Below are 20,428 nucleotides of genomic sequence, written 5' to 3'. Positions count from 1 at the left end.
CGTTCAACAATTCAATTATTGAATGAAGTTTTTCCACGAAGACTAATTTCGCGAAGTGGTGATTTAGCATGGCCAACCAGATCTGCGGATTTAACAGCACCAAGGTGCATCAGACTATTTAGGGTTAGTTTTTAGATGTAATCGATTTGAAAACATTTTTGTTCAATTATTTTATTTAGATTTGTTTTTTGTTGTATGTCAAATCCAAACTGAACTAAAACTCAGAGTTGATGCGATAACATTGCGACGTTTTGATATCACAAATTTAAATGACGTAAATAACTTTGAACAGATTACATAATTTTTATGTACTCTCCATAACGTTGACATAAAATGAAACGTATATATTTTTACCAAGTGACCATTTGTGCAGCTTTGTACTGGACAAGTTATAAAACAACTTTAGTACCCATGGCATATCAGTGTTTGCTACACAAAAACCAAAATACTGCAAATATGCATTTTTGAGTGCATTTGCCATGATTTTTACACGTTTACCGAACACCTAACACCCACAAATCTAATAAAATACTTTGAATCGACTTTGCAACGTCATAACTACATGTTCACACACTCTGAAGCACAAAAAACAAGTTCCAAATGATGTTTAATGAAACGTCGTCAGTCGACAGCCGTTATAAGTGCTCAGTGCTGCCACCATGCACGGATTCGAAGACTAGATCCATTCTTGACATACGGATTGATGTTAGGTAGTATATTACTTTAAGACAATTAATACGCTCTGTGTATTAAGAATATGTATACCAACAACGAAGGCAAAAAGTCGATGGTAATAAACCAGAGCACATCAGGATAAAACTATTTAAGAGAATTAACCTATGACAGCATCGCTGATTACTCTCATCTCAAACAATAACGCATAAAAGGTCAATCATGCGAATTATCCCATCGAAAAATCATCGAATGAAATAAATACCGATTTAAATTTATGCAAATTAGAGAGAACAGACATTTCAGATTGATTGAAATGAGGTAGATGAAATGATAAATAGCTGGTAAAACCCAGCGGTATAAGAAGGAAACAAGACGGAGATTAAGAGATTAAACTACACATTAAAATATAATAAAACACGTAGGGTGCGCTACTGATTATACCTGGATTTTAGTTTTCATCGATCATTAATTTAAGTTAGATTAAAATCACTCAGTGATCAATCACTTCCAGATTGTAATAGCATGAGTATAAGAACGTGGTATCTATTAAAAAGAAAATATTATATCATCTATTAAAGATTATCTATTATATCTATTATAGATATGTATTTATTAAAGAGAAGATAGATATGAATAAACTTCAGTTCTATGGATTTGATGCCCAAGTTATTGTTGTTTGATAACAGATGTCTCCACATGTAATAAATTGTTCATAATTATATACAACAAAACATATAGTTGAGAGTGTTTTTGTTCTGCTAAAGGTTCATAACGACACTATCCCCTCTGTAAAGAGGAAAGATTTTCAGTTAGTTCATCTTCTGAAGAGCATAGTCTCTCCCAGAGACCTTCAGCTCTCCATAAAACGTCTGTCCTTCAAAAAAGATCCAGGCCCAGATGGTATAACAATAAACCACCTAAAAAACCTCACTAGCAAGCCACTATCTGGACTTGCCAACATTATCAACTCCATCCTGAGGTTAAAGCATTTCTCAAAGCCCTAGAAACATGCGCTTGTCGCTATTATTCCTAAATAAAATGCCAAGTCCAACTCTTCTGACTACAGACCTATCAGCCTGATTAGTTCACTCTCCAAACTTGCCGAAAAAGCGATATTAAACGCATTAAACGATTTCACAGACACACATCACATAATCCCAAACGAACAATTCGGTTTCCGTGCTAGATATTCATGCCTTCATCAAGCCACCCGCGTCGCAGCAACTATCCACCAGGCAATGATAAAAGGTCGAAAAACAGGAGCCATATTCTTAGATGTCTCCAAAGATTTCGACCTAGTATGGCACCACAATCTAATATTTAAAGCTAAACAACTAGGTCTACCGAATGACCTAATATCCCTGGTAGATTCATAATTCGATGGTAGGTCCTTTCGGGTAAGGATCGGTGATGCAGTCTCCTCTCGTAAACAAATCTCCGCAGGAGTCCCGCAAGGCGCTCTATTAGCCCCAGTCCTATTCAACTTTTATAGGGCTGATTTCCCGCTCTACAAACTTCCCCACACAGCATTTTAAGCAGACGATACCGCTTTCCTCACAACCGGATACTGCCCCGACGTATTACGCAATAGACTCCAAGTATAACTGAACCAGGCGATAGCGTGGGACAAATTCTGGCGGCTTCAGATTAACCCGAGCAAAACTCAGGCTATTCTGTTCCACCGCAAGAAGATAAAGTCCCTATCCCATGGCCCCAGAAAGTTTCATACCTCGGTCTCCAGTTCGACCGCAGATTTCAATGGTCCGCCCAAATTCAGCCCGTCATTTGCAAAGGAAATGGCGTGCACAGCCTATTATTTCCTCCACTCTGCAGAAAATGCAAACTCCTAATCCCACAGAAAGCGACTCTGTATAAAATGCTAGTCCGTCCAATCTGCTTCAATGGAGCACAGGTATGGTACAAGTATGTCTCGGAGAGACAACTTGAACTACTCCAAGTGTTCCATCCGAAATGTCAATACACACCTCGAATTTGACATCCCGTTTATGAAAAATTTCATAAACATGCTCAGTGTGAGGTTCTCCACAGCAACCTTAGAACACGATAACACCTTAATAAAATCCCTACCCGTCTACAAATCCCGGTAGTAAATAAACTACGACGGTTTCAGTCGTAACACAGGGTCTCTGTGACCCGCAAAACAATCATATCCCGAACCTGAAGCGACATCAGCCGAAGACCATTTGGTTCTAGCTGGTCATTCTAGTAAAAGAAAAAAAAATCTGCTAAAGGTTGTATTTAAAGATACATATATAATGAATTAGCCACCAATTACACACCAATGTCCTTTTGCTGTCATGTGGACCTATGGGGTGCACATGTCTTGGGATGGATCTACAAAGTTATCTACGATTTCGTTTTAGAGCATGAAATACGGTTACAAAATCACAGCAATGTGGAAGTAGTACAGTTATTGGACAATACGCAGGAAATCAGAAGATTTAAGTGAACCAAACTACACGAACTTGCACTGAACACTTAAACTTGACAATGTACTGTAACATACTGTGTTAGAAATTTTGAATGGTGTATACGTTTTTCTTTTATTATGTAAGAAGTTATTATTCGAAAAATTTAGTTCTGTTGTTAAAAATTTTAAGCATAACATAATTTTTGAAAAAAAGTAGCAGTAGCACACCTTTTTTCAATATATTTTCATTATGTATCAATAGAAATGTTTTACAAAAGAAACACCATTAACTTGAATAACTATCATTGGGCCGTATAGTAATATAGATAAAGATATAATTTTTAACGAAAAAATAACCAGACTGCTTTTGCGTGCATCTAATTGCTTGATTATAGATATTCAAAAATAATCAATTAAATTTCCCCATAAAGGTACATCCAGACTTTCCAAGAACTGACAGGTCTTTAGTATGTTTGACTCACCTCCATTTTCATTAATAATTAGTATGAAATGTTAGGGTGAACGGTCCCCTCTTGGCTAGACACAACACAATACAATTCACACACCTTTATTACATTAGAAAAGTGTGGAACGATATTATCAGCAAAACTCATTAGACAGTAGGGCTTAGCTTTCTCCTGCTTTTGTTGGCTGGATGTACGCTAGTAAATAGTGTTAGTGCATTATGTATATTAAATATGCGGGATTGGTGTCGGCAAAATGATTCTTTTAGGTTCCCAGGGGAAATTCTCGGTCATAGGGGTGACATTCGAGACTCAAGCTAGGGTAATAAATGCATTTTATTGTTCTGGGAAGTTCTGTACATTATTAAAACCGGAACTAACTGATATGCACAAAAAAAATTCGGAAGCAGACTATTAGTTGAAAAATATGTGAGAAGACTATTCAACAAGTTTTAACTGAGCGTTAAACTTAGTTAACTTAGTTCGAGCGAAAAATTAACATGAACTGAATTCAGCTTGAAGACAACACTATGAGAATTTTATTAATATATGCTGATCGGGAGATGCAAGGTCTGGAATATACGCGGAATACATTAAAGTTCCCCAGCCAATATTTCTTAATTTTTGCCAAGTCCTAAATAAGTATGCGGCCTAGAATGGTCGTGATAGAAGACAAAAATTGATAAATTTTCACTGCTTTCATAAACGCCTGCTTCAATCCTAGTATTTGTTCACAGTAAACGGTTGAATTAACGGTTTGGTTAGATTCAAGAAGCTCGTGATGAAAAATTTCTTTCCAATCCCACCTAACATTTAGTATCATATTTCATAGCATCAACGAGGACTTTGCAACCGCTTGTGAAGCTTCTCAGAACTTCGACTACATTCTTTTACGCATGCTATTGTCGTACATGACCCACTTGTCATCGTTCGCAAGCATTGGTTGAAAAAAATGGCTTGTTTTTGTTCTATTTCAGCAGTTTTGGTGTCCAGTGTTATATAAATGGTCTCAAAACTGATTTATAGTCGTAGTAACTGATTTTTAAGTTTCGTAGCGGTTCTGTATCTCAATATTGTTGAGAAGTACTTCAACTTTTTCAACAACTGACTGGTCACGACGACTGACTGATAAGCACTCGTCATCATAAGCTTCAAAGGGTTTTCGATAAGTTTCCAATCTCCAGATGAGATATAGATGATGTTAAGATGACAATGTGGAAGTTACTAAATTGTTCAATAATTTCACTCAGTGGGTGATGCGTGAGATAATATATTGAGGTTGTAAAATAATATATCCTTCTGGGACAATGGTTATCTTCTTTAGCCGATCATTTTTGCCTCCATTAATTTATCATACTTTTTACAATAACCTTTAACGACTAACGATGTTTAACCTTTTCTGTTGTTTGTCAAAAATACACTGACAACAACATTCTTCCACATTCTTTCCTCACAAGATTCGTAGCGTTATACCTCATAATTTAATAGAATTATAATTATTTTTATTACCTCTTACATTAGATACACATATCTTAATTTATAAAACTATGGTTTATTTATTACTATTGTTCTGTTGTACTTGCATCAATACAGACAAGACGAAAGCAGGATAAATATATCAGTATGTATTCTCCAAATTAAAATTAAACTAGACTACTTAACCCAAAGATTTTAGTTCGTTTCAATCTTCCGATTTCCTGCAGCTGTTTTGCTTTCACGTTGCTGAGATTTAGTAACATTATTTTATGTTTTAAGGTGAAATCTTGAATAGCTGCTTAACAGGTCAACTGAAAAGTCCCCGGCCTACTATAGTAAAACACATTTTTTTGGCAATTTTTTTTATTCAACATAATTCCCTTCAAGGATGATACACTGATTATTGATACCATTCGATACCATTTTTGTAGTACGTTTGGCTTCAAAATAGGCCTCAGTTTCGGCGATCACCTCTTCATTCGACGAAAATTTCTTCCCAGCGAGCATTCCTTTGAGATCTGCGAACAGGAAATAGTCTCTGTGGATGATGAAGCAATTCGAAGCCCAATTCATGGATTTTTGCCATCGTTTTCACTGACTTGTGACACGGTGCATTATCTTCGTCAAGCAGCACTTTCTTTTTATTGAAATGCGGCGGTTTTTCGGCGATCTCGTCCTTCAAACGGTCCAATAATGTTATGTAATAGTCGCTATGGATGGTCCTTCCTTTTCAAGGTAGTCAATCAAAATTATTCCATGCGCATCCCAAAATACAGACGCCATAACCTTGCCAGCCGACTGTTGCGTTTTCCCACGCTTTGGAGGGGGTTCATTGTGTGCAGTCCACTCCAGGTTCCATCAATTGTCACATATCGACGCAAAAACACGGGTTTATTACGCTTGATAATATTCAAACACTGCTCCGAATGATCAACTCGTCGTTGTTTTTGGTCAAAAGTGAGCTTGCGCAGCACCCACTTTGCACAGAGCTTCCTCATACCCAAAAATTCGCGAATGATATGATGTACACGTTTAGTTGATATCTTTTGAGTGTCTGCTATTTCATTCAATTTCAATATACGGTTATTCAAAATGATTTTGTGGATTTTTCAAAATGTTGGTAGCAACCTCTTTTGGGCGTTCACTGCGTTCACCGTCTTCGGTGCTCATTTCACCACGTTCAAACTTAGCATAGAAATTCTTGATGGTTGATTTTCCTGGGGCAGTTTTCCGGAAACTCGGCATCAAGCCAAGTTTTGCTTCAACTGTATTTTTCCCTTCAAAAACAATATTTTATCAACACGCGAAATTCCTTTTTATCAATTTTTTTCACAATAACAAAAGTTACTTCACTCAAAATGCTATAATTTACAAACTAATGATCCGATAGCTGTCAAATTTATGCAAGCATCTTTTGAGGGTGAGGACTAACTAAAAAATATATGGATTTAATTCTAGTAGAAAAAATCCAGCCTTTTGATATATCTCAACATTTTTAGTTGCATTGTCTTAATGTTATTTCAAATTACTGTTATAAACCCATTTTGTATTTTGTACATATCAGACATATATTATGTTATTTTCTTATCTCTGTCTAGAATATATATATCACCTTCAGGATTTGATATTTAAATTGACCTATGACGTCTTCTAAGAGCTTTCATATTAATCTTGAACGAATAAAACAACATTTCAAAATGTATATAACATTGCAATTTAAAATAAAAAAGTGGTTTTTAAAAATGATTTTATAAAATATATTGTAAATATGTATTTTTACCTTTATAAACAGCAAATATTATTCATACAAATTAACCTTATCAAAAATATTTTTTTAAATATTATATCTTTATTAGATACGCTTAGTATAATCTTAATTATACATTAATTTATTACTAAATTTCATTTGTACTTGGATTAATTCACAAGCAAGACGAGTGCGAGATATTTTTCATGTTATATATTAAACTCTGCAAATATTACCCATATAAATTAACCTTATCAAAAATATAATATTTTATTATATTAGATATTGCAGTTAAGATGTTTCGAGAGGTTATAACCTGAAATACCTATATAAATAATGTATTTGCTCACTGCTTTATTTCCAAGTATGGCATTCTTGTCGTCTGATACACTGGCAATAAATATTGACCACATCTATTTGATCTGTGTCCCTTTTAAATAGACCATGTCAACAGTGTTATTTTTTAGAGAAAAATAAAATAAACTAGCCACAACGTTTGTATAAATTGTTTTAAAGAAAGACATTTCTAGATCGTTTGTAAGCAATATGATTTCAACCATAAAAGCATTGACGTGTGTGCAGTTTAAAATAATTAGCGCCTTCTATGGAAACTAAGGCCCACATAAAACATATTTTAATGGTGCTATAAAAAACTAGTGGCTAGTTCTGGAGAATCCTAATCGTATTCGGCAAACTTCGGTAGTTTCCGCCTGATTATGCGACGTTGTAATTCGAGAGGTTGAATCCAACGTATTACAACAGCCATTATGAATTTCTATTTTGCAATATTAAAAATGAGGTCACAAATACAGAATATGTTATAAAAGCCACAATATTAATTTCTGAATACCTATCCTACTTTAAATAAAGAATATTTTATGTTAAGCATTATGAATAAAGGACAATATGAAATATTAAAAGAATATAGCCATGAATTTATACCTGTATCAATATGTCAATTTGAATTGCATTCATTGCTTTTATTGAATAAATTGAGAGGGAACTAAAAGTTTGCTTTGTAGTGTTTATGTATTGATATATTCTAATCTATAAATTCTCTCTTTTCTTTTTAAAATTATTTCAAAATTAAAAATGTTTATAAAAGAACCTTCATATTACATTTTTTTTTATTACCGGGGACGAAATATATACAAAAACATTTTAACTTGGGTGTCAACCGAAATATTAGGTTCTATGATATTAGGTTAACTTGTGAATTCAAAATAACTTATTTATATTATGGCCTTTAAATACAAGTATAATTTTCAACAAGTGGCAACGTTGTAAACTCAAATCGTCGTGCGCATGCGGGGATTCTCCAGAACTAAACTGTTGTCTATAAAAATACTAACTGATTGGAGGTCCAGCTGAGAACAAGATCTGTACTTGCTAGTCTTCGTTGCCAGCTCCCACCACGGTATATTAGGATTTCCGATGGGCGAAACATTTCCGCTTCCAGTTAGACCATTTTTGTATCCATTGATTGCGTCCGTACTTCCGATTTTTCCCTTAAAAGTGGCATAATCTTCTATCCTGAGCCCGTTGCTACCTTTGTGCCCTCTGGCGATCGTTCCGTAATGCGAATAAACGTCACAACTACCGTTCGTGCGGAATCGGTCGAGAGTTCGGTTATCTTCGGGCACGCTCGCCAACGATGGTGGCCTCGGCGGTTTACGAGGAGGCCCGATTCGCGGACGACGAATGGTCGCGAACCCATCGTGAACGGGCGATTGGTGGTGGTGGTAGTAAGAAGCGAGCATTTGATTTGACGCGGGAGGCATTTATGAGGGTAGCAATTGTTCTCCCAAAACTGTTTGTGTTCTGAGTGGGTATCACCAATTAATATCTGAAAATATTACATCTTCTTAAATATCTATTTGCGTTTCAATATTAAACACTGTTTGCATCGCGTGTTTATCACTGAAAAATATCTCTGTCAAATAAATATAGGCAACTTATAATACTAGTTAATGTATCAATAGTTACATACAATCTATAATGGCGTACGTCAGCTTTCTTTATACAAAAAAAAACAACATATATTGACAAATACAATACTGATAACACTTTTGCATCATCAGACATATCAACAAACGTTATATAAATAAATATTTGATTTAAATATTGTTAATTGTGAACACGTCGAGATAACGGGGTTATAAAACCCCTAATTTTATTTTTAGACTCTCCAGAGTGTTTATTATCGCCTTTAGACGAACACAAATTTTAATAACAGGCATTTTATACTGATTGCTGGTTTCAAGTGGATACATTATCGAGACCAGAACACCTAAGAGCCGGTGTAACGATTCCTGATGTTCAAAGCGTAGAATCCGATATTTTTATGTCAAAAATAAACTAGCAATTGAATCAGAATGTATAGTTTAATATTTAATTAATTATACGTAGTGATTAGCGTTGTTACTACCAGGATATCCGGTAGAAATCCGCGGTAAATAATAAGAAACCAGACATTAAGGATAATTTGCGATACAATTATATCAATTGTAGAATGTTTTAGTTTATGTCTAATAAAGAGGTTAGTCATAACTGCTGCTGTGACACTTACATCAATAAAATTATAAATTAGTTTAAAGGGATTTACACATTTCGGAATAGAATAAATAGTCTTACGATCCATATCGTTATCAATAATTATATTATATTATATTATATATATTATATAATTATATATATGTCCTCCCAATTATATGTCCTGTCAAAAAACTGAGAGAGTTGATCATTTTGACGGATTTTCATGATCTTTCTGTCACTTCTTTCCCCCTTTCGTCTTTATTTCACAGACTTGTCTTGTCTCTTCTATATGCTGCAAGTGACCAAGTTGTTTTCTTTCCATTAATCTTCTAATGATTCTATGTTGAGGCTTCTTTTTGATATAAGTACATAAAAATGGGTACACAAATGGGACCTCAAAAATCATAAATAGATCAATTTGCTGTACACAGCCTTAAAGATCTATAGACAAATGGTGGAAAACGGTTTACAACATCATATATTCAGCATCAGACAAATAGACACCTCAAATATTAAATAAAATACAATAATATCTGTAATAAATACAGATATATAAAGTACAAAATAAGAAAAGATATGCCCAGCCTTCACATATTTGGAAACGGCATTTGGGGGAATAAAGAAATGAAAATTGATAGAATGAAATAATAAAGATTGATCAAATAGACACAACAACACTATATACAGGGCATAAATTATTTTAAAAATAGAAATATCGATAAGTAAATGAATTTAAAGATTTGGGTATAGAAAACAAAAAAGAGGGCATAGAAAAACAAATGTAATTACTGAGAAAAAAATGTTAGTTACCAATATACAATGAATCACTAAAAATAATAAGACGTGTTTTATTTAATGTATAATTATTATTGCATATTTAATGCCACTTTTTCAAATAGATAATGAAAAAAAATTCACACTATTCCTACTCTATTCTTCAAAATACTCACAACTACTCTCAACAATGGTGCCCCTCTAAACCGTAAATTTGTGTAAAGAGTATTCTGTTAATAATAATATCTGTGTTAATGGTCATTCAGTTATATTTAAATTTAACTATTAATTTATTACATCATTGTTTATAAAAGGAGTTTTAGTCAGAATATTAGTTAGCAGGTACCACCTTAACCCCATCATTTATTAACTGTATAAAACTATGTTGTGTTGTTAATTAACATGGTTATTTGTACCAATTATTAAAAAAAATGAAAAATGAAACAATAACAGGCAATATCAAATAAACCTGTTCGCGGCGCTTCTTAATTTACGCGTTTGAAGAACCTCCTCGGGTTCAGTCGATCCTATTTACTTTTGACTGCGAATTAAATTGCCTGTAATTAATCCCAATGTCAGTAGTGATGTCATATTTAACCTTTGCCTAACCGGAGGTGACTTTTCGCAGATTAAATATTAAAAGTACCGTTGGTGGGCAGAGAAGGAATGGAATAAACGATGGTTATGAACGTGGGCTGGAAATTTATTATTAAGGCACCTTTTTCTCGCCGCCATTTACGTAATCATTAACCTCAGTTTCTTTTCTTTTCTGCAAAAAATGGGTTCGATTATTTTTAATCGGGTTTTCAATACATTAAGATTAATAAAAATCGATGAAAGTTGGTAGAAACTTACAGTGAGCTTGCTCTAACCTTAACATATGAGGTATGGTCTATAAAACTCAAAAGCGGTGATTTCGGCGTGCAAGACAAAAAACGTTCTGGTAGACCGAAAAGCTTTGAAGATGCGAAACTGCAAGACTTATTGCATAGACCCAACAAATATTGGAATTGATGATATTTTACCAGGATTATTGAAAGAACGGCCATGAAAAACTATGCTTTTTTTGAATTATTTGAGAAACACAGATGCCTATAAATGAATTCTAAAGGATTGAGAACACATGGTGTTACCGTGAATTAAATCATATCGGCTACAATAGTAACCTTCATCGTCAAACTTCATGTAGAAGCTTCATAGAGTTTCACGGGCCATACCTTACAGTATGTGTTATTTTGTCGAAGTGCGAACAAAACATTTTTCAATGGATTGAAAATGTCTCTGAATTTGTGTTCGGTACGTTTTCAAGTAAGAAAAAGGCGGCTGATCGATTGCAATGTGTGAACACTGGTTTACATTACGGGTTAAAAGTGGTGATTTGGACAGCGAAGACAAAGAGCGTTCTGGACGTTTAATAAAAGTGATGAATAGGATTTGGAGGCATTATCTATCGCTATCGCTACGCGAAAACCGACAGGAATACGAGTAAATACACAACAATGTTATTCTATAGCATGACAACGCTCGACCACATATCGTAAAACTGTATTGGAAACATTAAAATGGTAAGTCCTACCCCACCCGCGGTATTCTCCAGACCTTGCTCCTTCTGATTACTACTTGTTTCAATATATGACTCGTGAGCTATCTAAGTAGCGCTTCACTTCTTATAAAGATACCAAAAAATAGTGTCAAAAATACATCGTTGCTTCGAGACGGAATCCGTAAATTTGAACGAAAGATGGGAAAAAGTAGCGGCTTTCGATGGCCATTATATAAAGTAACAGCGGTTATTCAAAAGGCGTTTGAAGAAAAGAAATACTGTCCTGTAATATTCATAGACGTCTCACAGGGATTTGGCTCGGCGTGGTATTTGGGACTTATTCAAATGATTAAAATTAAATTAAGCAAATTGTTACTGCTGTACTATTGATCTTTTCTGGAGTTTTTGGGTGATTTTTTTTTGGTTGATGCCCTAGCAGGATTCGAAGCCGCGGCTATCGCAACAGTAGGAGGACAGTCCTATTGCCTTTACCACTGTGCCACCAAGTCGGCTGTACTATAGTTTTGTTGCATTATTCCAGCAATACGATTTTACACGGAACTTATAAGTAAAGAACAGATGTCTCTTTGTAATGTATACATAAATACCATGATGAACCGTATTTAATCCTAATTAAAAGTTCATTTTCAGTAAGGGTTATACTGTAAAACATATAATGCGCTAAAGTTTTGTCGCAAAGTGTATATAATAAAGATATTGCTACTTTATTGATTTTTTTTATTTTAAAGTTCTTCTATCACTGCTACAAAAACTTAACAAGAACTATTGTGTGTTTTTTTGTGGTTATTAAACTCAATAAAGTAAATGTCACGAAATACGATATTTTTTGTTTGTCTTTAATCTATTTGACCGTGCCTAAACAACACTTCCATCGATTTTATCGTCGCTGTGCTCCTGCCAGTGTGTTGAAACCCGAACCGCTTGCAATTACATTAAGTGTCAAATAAAAGGCGACGTAATTAAAATGTACGAGCCGACCGGTCAAGACACACTTCCGGGAAGATGAAAAATGATTCTTTAACGAGCGTAGGGCCTATAACATTAATTAATAGGAAAATTCACACATGGGAAATTAAACGTTTAAACGTTAAATGTTTTAGCAACAAAATTCATATATATATATATATATATATATATATATATATATATATATATATATATATATATATATGTATGTATATAATAAATAACCATATGGATAAATAAAAACAAAAATAATCGTTATGAAAATAAATCGTCAATGCAGGCAACTAGAAAGCGTGAGATACGTTTTAATCACTGAATATAATATGCGTTATGTTAAGAATGCCAAGTTAGTTTTTCATGTCTCTGAAGGGAAGCCAAGTGGCGAGGCATCGCATCGCATAAGAATGAATCCTTTCTGCCTCAAAACTAATCGGTGACAGTTAACATTTTATGGTAATAATAATTAGATAACTTTATCTGCAGCTAATTTCGTCGCCTCTATTTGATCTATTATGTTTAATTCATTTTGGTTTGTCTGTTTATATTTGTTCAAGCAATCGAGGAGAGTTTACTAATGAGTAAATTGGTTCTAAACAGTTTAAAATTGTATATATTATATTTGATTTTTTAATAATATATGCTTTATCAATTTTTTTTATTCTAGTCTATAAATTTGAGGAAAATGTTTTTTTGGAGGTTCGACATTCAAAATCAAACGAAGTTTGTAATAGAAAGTTGGATGTATAGGGACTTGTAACAAAATAAGTGATAGGAATTCATTCCAATCCTTATTCGAAAGTTCTGTAAACTATACGCTTACTGTTAATTTAGGAAAAACTGACATTTTAATTAAAGTTTGATGTTTATCTTCCCTAGAACAGTTTAATTCACAGCAATAAAGAATAAATTTATATCAATTTAAATAGAACTATAAAACTATTTTTAACGAACGAATTGGTCTCATATGATATTTTCTTAACAATTCTCTACAATATAGTGGGCGTGGACTGAATGTGATTTATATATTGAAAGTAATCATTCTAAATTGAAGCAGAAATCTAAATTTGTCTGGATTTCATTCCAAATAATACATACAAGTAGATACAGTGTTATTTGGTAAATTGCATAAGTATTGTGGATGTACCCACATATTATAGGTACAATTACTTATAACTGTTATAGAGAAAATTAAGAGATTCGCAACAAGACACAAAGAAAGACTCTACTACCATGTTAACACCGAGGTGCTGCAATTTTTAAGTAAGGGCCACTAGGTATTCTTGATAAGTACCTAGTTTTAAGTTAAAAATACTGACAAGTATTATATGTTTTCAGAAAAAGTCTTTTTGTGTCGAAAGCAGTACAATTCAAAAATCATCAAATTGTAAGCATAAATTGTTTGACATTATTAACTTTTGATTGAATAAACTAACGGCGCCAACATTATATCTTGAATGTTCTATAGACTATTACCTTTTAAAAGTTCTATAATTTAGTACTTCCAGACATAAGTGCCTTTAACCGAAATTACTTTTTTCTCCAATCAAATATAAGAGGAAACAGTCCACTACCATCATAAAGTTATGACTTTAGTTGATTATTACCAAGTAAATCCTATCGAACAAAGTAAGGAACTAAAAATGGACTCAATATTTCTAAAAGATAAAATCATCTCGGATTTTACATCATCCGTTGTATTTACCAAACGTACTACCACGGGAGCACGATTTTTATTGAAATTTCATTGATTGATATTCATTTCTAATTATAAAATATTAATATTATTAATTAACATTTTTATAATATATTGTCAAACAATAAATTACTTTTACACGGTGATTTATTTATTAGATTAGTTTCACATTTAATGATTATTTTACTACGATGTTTTCATATAAAATTACAAAATAATAAACTCGTAAATTAAATGGCGATACTAAACGATAACAACAAAATACTACATGTATTAAAAAACATCTTATCAGTTTTTCTTGTTCCCTAATGTTGTAGGATAAACCAGAATTAATTTAGATATATTTATCACTTATTTTGACGTAAATAGCGTACAAGACGCACTTATCTCTTACATAAATTGAGATATATGTACTTATAGATATATGTACATGGTACAGTGTTTGTTTTATATAAATAACAGTTCTAAGGTGATTAGGTCTGATTTGAAAATGAGTCATTCAGCATCCCTTTCTTTGCTTTTTCCGAGCTTTTAACCGAGCAGCTAGCTGCTCGGTTACGTCTTTTTTTATTGCCTAATAGAAAATTAGAAATATTTAAAAGATTATTAAGTCCAATTAAATTAACTGTTTTAATTACATAGCTGTCATAAATTGTCATTTATCTGTTAATTAAAACCGTTATATATTATAAATATGTGACAGTAATTTATAATTTGAATTAATGATAATATTTAATATCATTCTTAAACAAGAATATTTTAAGTATAATTAGAACTTATATTTTTCAGTAGCTATCTTTTAATTAATTTAAAACTAATATATTATAATCAGTTTATTATTGATAGTAATAGATTGGTTTAGATAAAGATCTGGTATATGTTAGAGTATAATTGAGGAAACAAAGGCAATAGATGAAATATGAGAATGATGGATTGGAACACCAACGATGAAAAGCACCCTTTATAATAGGCATTAATTCATGTATTAAAAGCATACGATATACCTCCTTTTTAGATAAAAGATATTATTTTAAATTAATGAAAATTGCAGAGATCATAAAGAATTTTTTGTTGAATCGAATAGTAGTATAACGAATTTTATATAATTTTTAGTTTTTTTGCTTTACAACGAAAAGTGTAGTTTGAAAAAAGAAGTGGGTTTCTTTTTACGCCACATATCTTAAAAACTATACATTTCACAGCAATTTAAAGTAGGTTTTCGTTCTTTTTACCCCAATATAGTTATATTTTCATACTTTTATCTTTATACGAATTATACAAACATTTGACACTTTCCATTTTCTGTTATTTTCATACATTTTCTTGCAGTATCGGTTCAAATGGATTCAAATTAATGAAAATTGCTGGTGTAATATGTAATTTTGTGTTAAGATTCAATGGTAGCATAGCGAGTTTATATAACCTTCGATTTTTAAATTATACAGTGAAAAATATATATTGAAAAATGTGGATTTTGATTATATATCTTAAAAATTATAAACTTCAAAACAATTTAACGTAGATATTCGCTCTTTTCACCCGAAAATACATGTATTTTGAGATATTTATCTTGATCCAAGTGGTGAAATAATGTGGCATTTCTTTCCATATATGTAGTCATGAAAATTCGCGATTTTCTGTCATTTTCATACTTTTTGTTTTAATGTTAGTTAAAATAACTTTAACTTAATGAAAAATTAGACGAGTTAAAAATAATTTTGTGTTGTATCGAATGGTAGTATGAGTATTTCCAGACAACACTTTTTTTTAAGTAATACAACGAAACATTTATTTTGAAAAGTTCCATGGATTCCATTAATGATGGATCCATGTTTCATCTATTGTGTTATTACGTTTGGTCATCTTCAAACACTGCTCCGAATCATCAACTCCTCGTTTTTTATGATCAAAAGTGACAGTGAGGCACAGAGCTTTCTCATACCCAAAAATTCGCGAATGATATGATGTACACGTTCAGTTGATATCTTTGGAGAGTCTGATTTTTCATTCAGTTTCAGCTTACGGTCATTCAAAATCATTTTGTGGATTTGTTTAACGTTTTCGTCGGTAACAACCTTTTTTGGGCGTCCACAGCGTTCACCGTCTTCGGTGTTCGTTTTACCACGTCTAAACTTAGCATACCAATCCTTGATGGTTGATTTTCCTGGGGCAGTGTTCGGAGACTCGGCATCAAGCCAAGTTTTTCAATTATATTTTTCCTTTCAAAAAGGAATATTTTATCAACACGCGAAATCCATTCTTCCATCCAACTTTATCCATTTTTTTCACAATAACAATAGGTGCTTTACTCAAAATACTATAATTCACAAACTAATGATCCGACAGCTGTCAAATTTATACACGCATCTTTTGAGGATTAAGGCTAACTAAAAAACATATGGATTTGTGGCGATCGCCACGACCCTTTAGGCCACCACGAATACATCAACAAGTACAAAGGTCGGCAACGCCGGTGAATTGGTACCATGCAGTTCCAGGGTATAAAAGACCATCACGACGATGTCTCGCTCTCTTCTCTTTTCTCCATCCCCCTGTAATAGTACCACTTCCACAGCGCTACCGTACTTCCTCTACCTAACCTAATATTCTGTCAATTTTACCGTCGACCACATGTATCACTCAATATCGAAATAAACAAGTGATAATTAAACCAATGTTTTTCAGTTCTCGTGCAAATTCCTTCCAAAATAGTAGTGAGTGTTCTGACAAATAATCGCAGCGACAGCCACACATTTCGACCGACTGACCGACCCGACGAACATTCCTACAATTGGTGACCCCGACGTGATCAAAGTGCCTAACAGGTAAATCAGTTCAACATAAGCCACTCGACAGGTGCTTGACACGTGCATGGAAGGATAGCACGAGGAACGGAACCCATCAACATCACATGGTCGACGACATCCCACGAGACTAGCGTGATGGACGAAAACCACAGAAGCCCACCATGTATACCATCAACACATGTACACCCTCGCATCACGAGACGGGACACGTGACATACTTATAGGTACCCTCAAACAAAGCTAAACGCCCCAAGACGAACGACGAACATTCCTACAGATTTAATTCTAGTAGCGCCATCTATGTGTCAGGCCGGGGACTTTCCAATTGACCTGTTATTTGTGGGAGATTACATGATTTTATAAACAAATAAACGGTAGTTGAACAGTACAAACCAAAAACAATGCGTCAGACATAGTTTCGTCGTTAATTTACACATTATTTAATTTAACATTTGATAATGATATAACTGCATTTTGGAGCGTAAACTTTACGCTATTAACATAATCAAATAGCGTCGCATTGTTAGAAGTGCCGAACTGTCGATTTGACTTTATAATTGCCGTTGTAAAAGCCATAACTAGACACCGTGTTATCGTGAAATGAATTTCGAAATAGGAAAAAATATAAACACAGAGCAACGTAAACAAATTATACGATATTATGTCGTCTGGCGAACGATTTTCGATTAATATGTGGCCATTAACTAGTAAATGGATAACGTAATAGATTTAGAAAACAGTATACGAAAAAACATAAATCAATTTCGTAAGTATTCAATTATATTAATAATCTTAAATAATGTTAAAGGTCGACGGTAATAAATTTCCGAAATTTCTGCTTCTGTTTCACCAACATTTCACAACTTAGTTGGTTTAATTCTATTAGGTGAGATATTGACATGCATGATATGATTTTTTTATTAAAATTAGTGGTGTAGCGAATTGAGGCATGTCGAATTTTACATCGTGGAATAACGGTCTACAAAATACCCAGAAATATAATCCCAGATGTTGAACACGGGCGGGGTGCCAATTGGAACCCGACACCGAATAGATGGCGGCAACCCCGAGACGTTTATCTGGGATATTACTGAAGGGTATTTCGGTCATTCAGTGCTCAACCCTCGTTCGGTTAAGACGTGCCACCATCGACTGCCCAAGCCTCGTCTTCAGGTAACTCCGCTGCCATCCGTTTCATTATTTGTATTTTTTATATTGTTTTTATATTGCCAATAAATAACGGTCACATAATGTAAACGCCACTGTTTCATTTCGATTTACCTCCATTCACCGAGCCACATCACATTTACCCTAAAGTGGTATATGATAAAAATAATATTGCATATTTCTGCAAAAATAACCTGTTTGAGTATTTTCAACTGATTTTTATGTATTTTGGTATGTGCCTCCATTTGTGTAGGTCATTCCATACTCCTCAAAGAAACCTACAAGAACTTTCTCGGAATCGGTTCTTCACAGATAAATATATGAAAACCATGGTTGGCAGTAGCTCGAATAACAATCTGGGTTTACCAATTCCCTTGATTTCTGAGTCTATGGGCTAGCGGAGACCGAGAAGATAATCAGAGAAAAAAGAGTTGGTCTCTGAGGGACCTTAAATTTGGTAAAAAGAACGTCCTCCAAGAAACATTAGCACCTCTACATCCAGTTCTCTTTCCACTTCCGCACATAAAGTTGTGACTGATGAAGCAATTTGTAAAACCACTTCCCAAAGATGGAGATTGCTTCAAACACATAAAATCAAAGTTTCCAGGACATTCAGAAGCAAATGTGAACGAAACTCTTCGGACCATACATTAGTTTATTCATAGTTTTTCAAATTCTGGCCATTTCCATCTCCCATTACTTCCATTACTTTTGATTTCTATACCCTTATGCTTAAATTCATTTTCTTTCTTAATTCGAATATTTGTAATGTTCTGGTCTATCAGTTGATATTATTCCATTATCTGCAAAAGCTCCTACCGACATTTCTATTTTTCCACATTCTTATACCACAAATGTTGTCCTTATTTGGCTATTTAACAACATTGCTTTATTATTTCATTCCTTAATATGTGGTGGTGTCTCCCCAGGTATGCCGGAAAGTCATTACCGGTTTTTCTAACAGATGCTGAAAGGCTTAAGTTATGAAATGAAATGTAATGTTATGATTTGACACATATGTAATTTTCATCGGCAGGCGAAAAGTAACAGCGTTATAGATTGACACCTCTTTGAAAATGTCAAGTTACGTGCCTGAAAACGTGCATTTGCGACACGCTTTACTTTCCTTATTTAATCAAAAGAAAACCACATGAGGCGTGGTTTCAAAAATTTAAAAGTGATTGTGACTGATGTGTGAGACAAAAACGTTCTGGTAGACCGAACAAGTTTGGAAATGCGAAAATAATTGGCGGAAGCGTAAAAAGTTGCCCAATAAACAATTAGCCACCGATTACGTGCAATGGGGAAAATAAAAAGAGAAAAGAAAAGCAAAAAAGATGGGAAGGTGAGTCCACATCAATTGAATGACAGCCAAATGAACAATCGAATAATTGTGTGTGAAATGCTGCTTCAAAGCTATAATCAGAAGTAATTTCTACATGAAAGAGTGATGAAAAATGAACTAATTTTAAAAACCCTAAATGAAAATATCATGACCGATCGACTCCAAGGCCAAATTATTTTAGTCGCAAGACAATGCTCTGTGTTTGGTAGGACCAGACCAGACCACACCAGGTGGCCTAGTGTATTACGAACTATTGAAACCTGGTGAAACAATTCGCTACCGACAATAAATGATCAATTTGAACCATGCATTGGTTGAAAAATCTCCTCGCAAAATCGGTCCCAGAAGACACGGTAAAGTGATTTTACAGCTTATAAAAAAAACAAACAAAACCGGTCAAGGAAGCGGTGAAAGCACTTGGATGGGACATATTATCGTACCTGCCGTATTCGTCAGACCTTGCTCCGTCAAACTATCAACTTTTTAGTAGCACTTCGCCAATTTAAAAGTTAGAAAATGGCTCAATGAAGGGTTTTGTTGACTGTTGACAAACAGTTTTTTTGGGATGGCATCCATAATAAATTACCTGAAACGTGGACAGGATGTATAGAATGAAGTGGTCAATACTTTGAATAAATAAAATTTTTATTCTTGAATATTATGTAGTATTTTTTTCCTAATCCTAGTAAACAGGGTTGGAGTTCTGTATGAAAGTCCAACCCTGGTTACCAGTCCAATTATCTTAGTCCTGCTTGAGTTTTGAAGGTTTGATTCTGTATATTCC

General features: G+C 33.8%; 1 protein-coding gene and 1 long non-coding RNA gene across 5 annotated transcripts in view; one reads left to right on the top strand and one right to left on the bottom strand.

Moving 5' to 3' along the window:
* The window catches only part of sick (sickie), a 307,284-nt gene that overhangs the window by 17,153 nt on the left and 269,703 nt on the right, over window positions 1-20,428 (bottom strand). The gene's annotated exons all lie outside the window — the stretch shown is intronic.
* Window positions 12,072-19,636, top strand: LOC143196560 (uncharacterized). The gene is made up of 3 exons (XR_013005762.1): window positions 12,072-16,731; window positions 17,410-18,064; window positions 18,450-19,636. It is a non-coding gene; the product is annotated as an uncharacterized LOC143196560 (long non-coding RNA).

This window comes from Rhynchophorus ferrugineus, unplaced genomic scaffold (assembly GCF_030347505.1).
Source record: "Rhynchophorus ferrugineus isolate W39M unplaced genomic scaffold, kcgeb_rfMv2 rfM4, whole genome shotgun sequence".
In the NCBI taxonomy this organism is placed as follows: Eukaryota; Metazoa; Arthropoda; class Insecta; order Coleoptera; family Curculionidae; genus Rhynchophorus; species Rhynchophorus ferrugineus.
The sequence above is the reverse complement of the archived record's forward strand: the minus strand, read 5'-3'. Positions and strand labels throughout refer to the sequence as shown.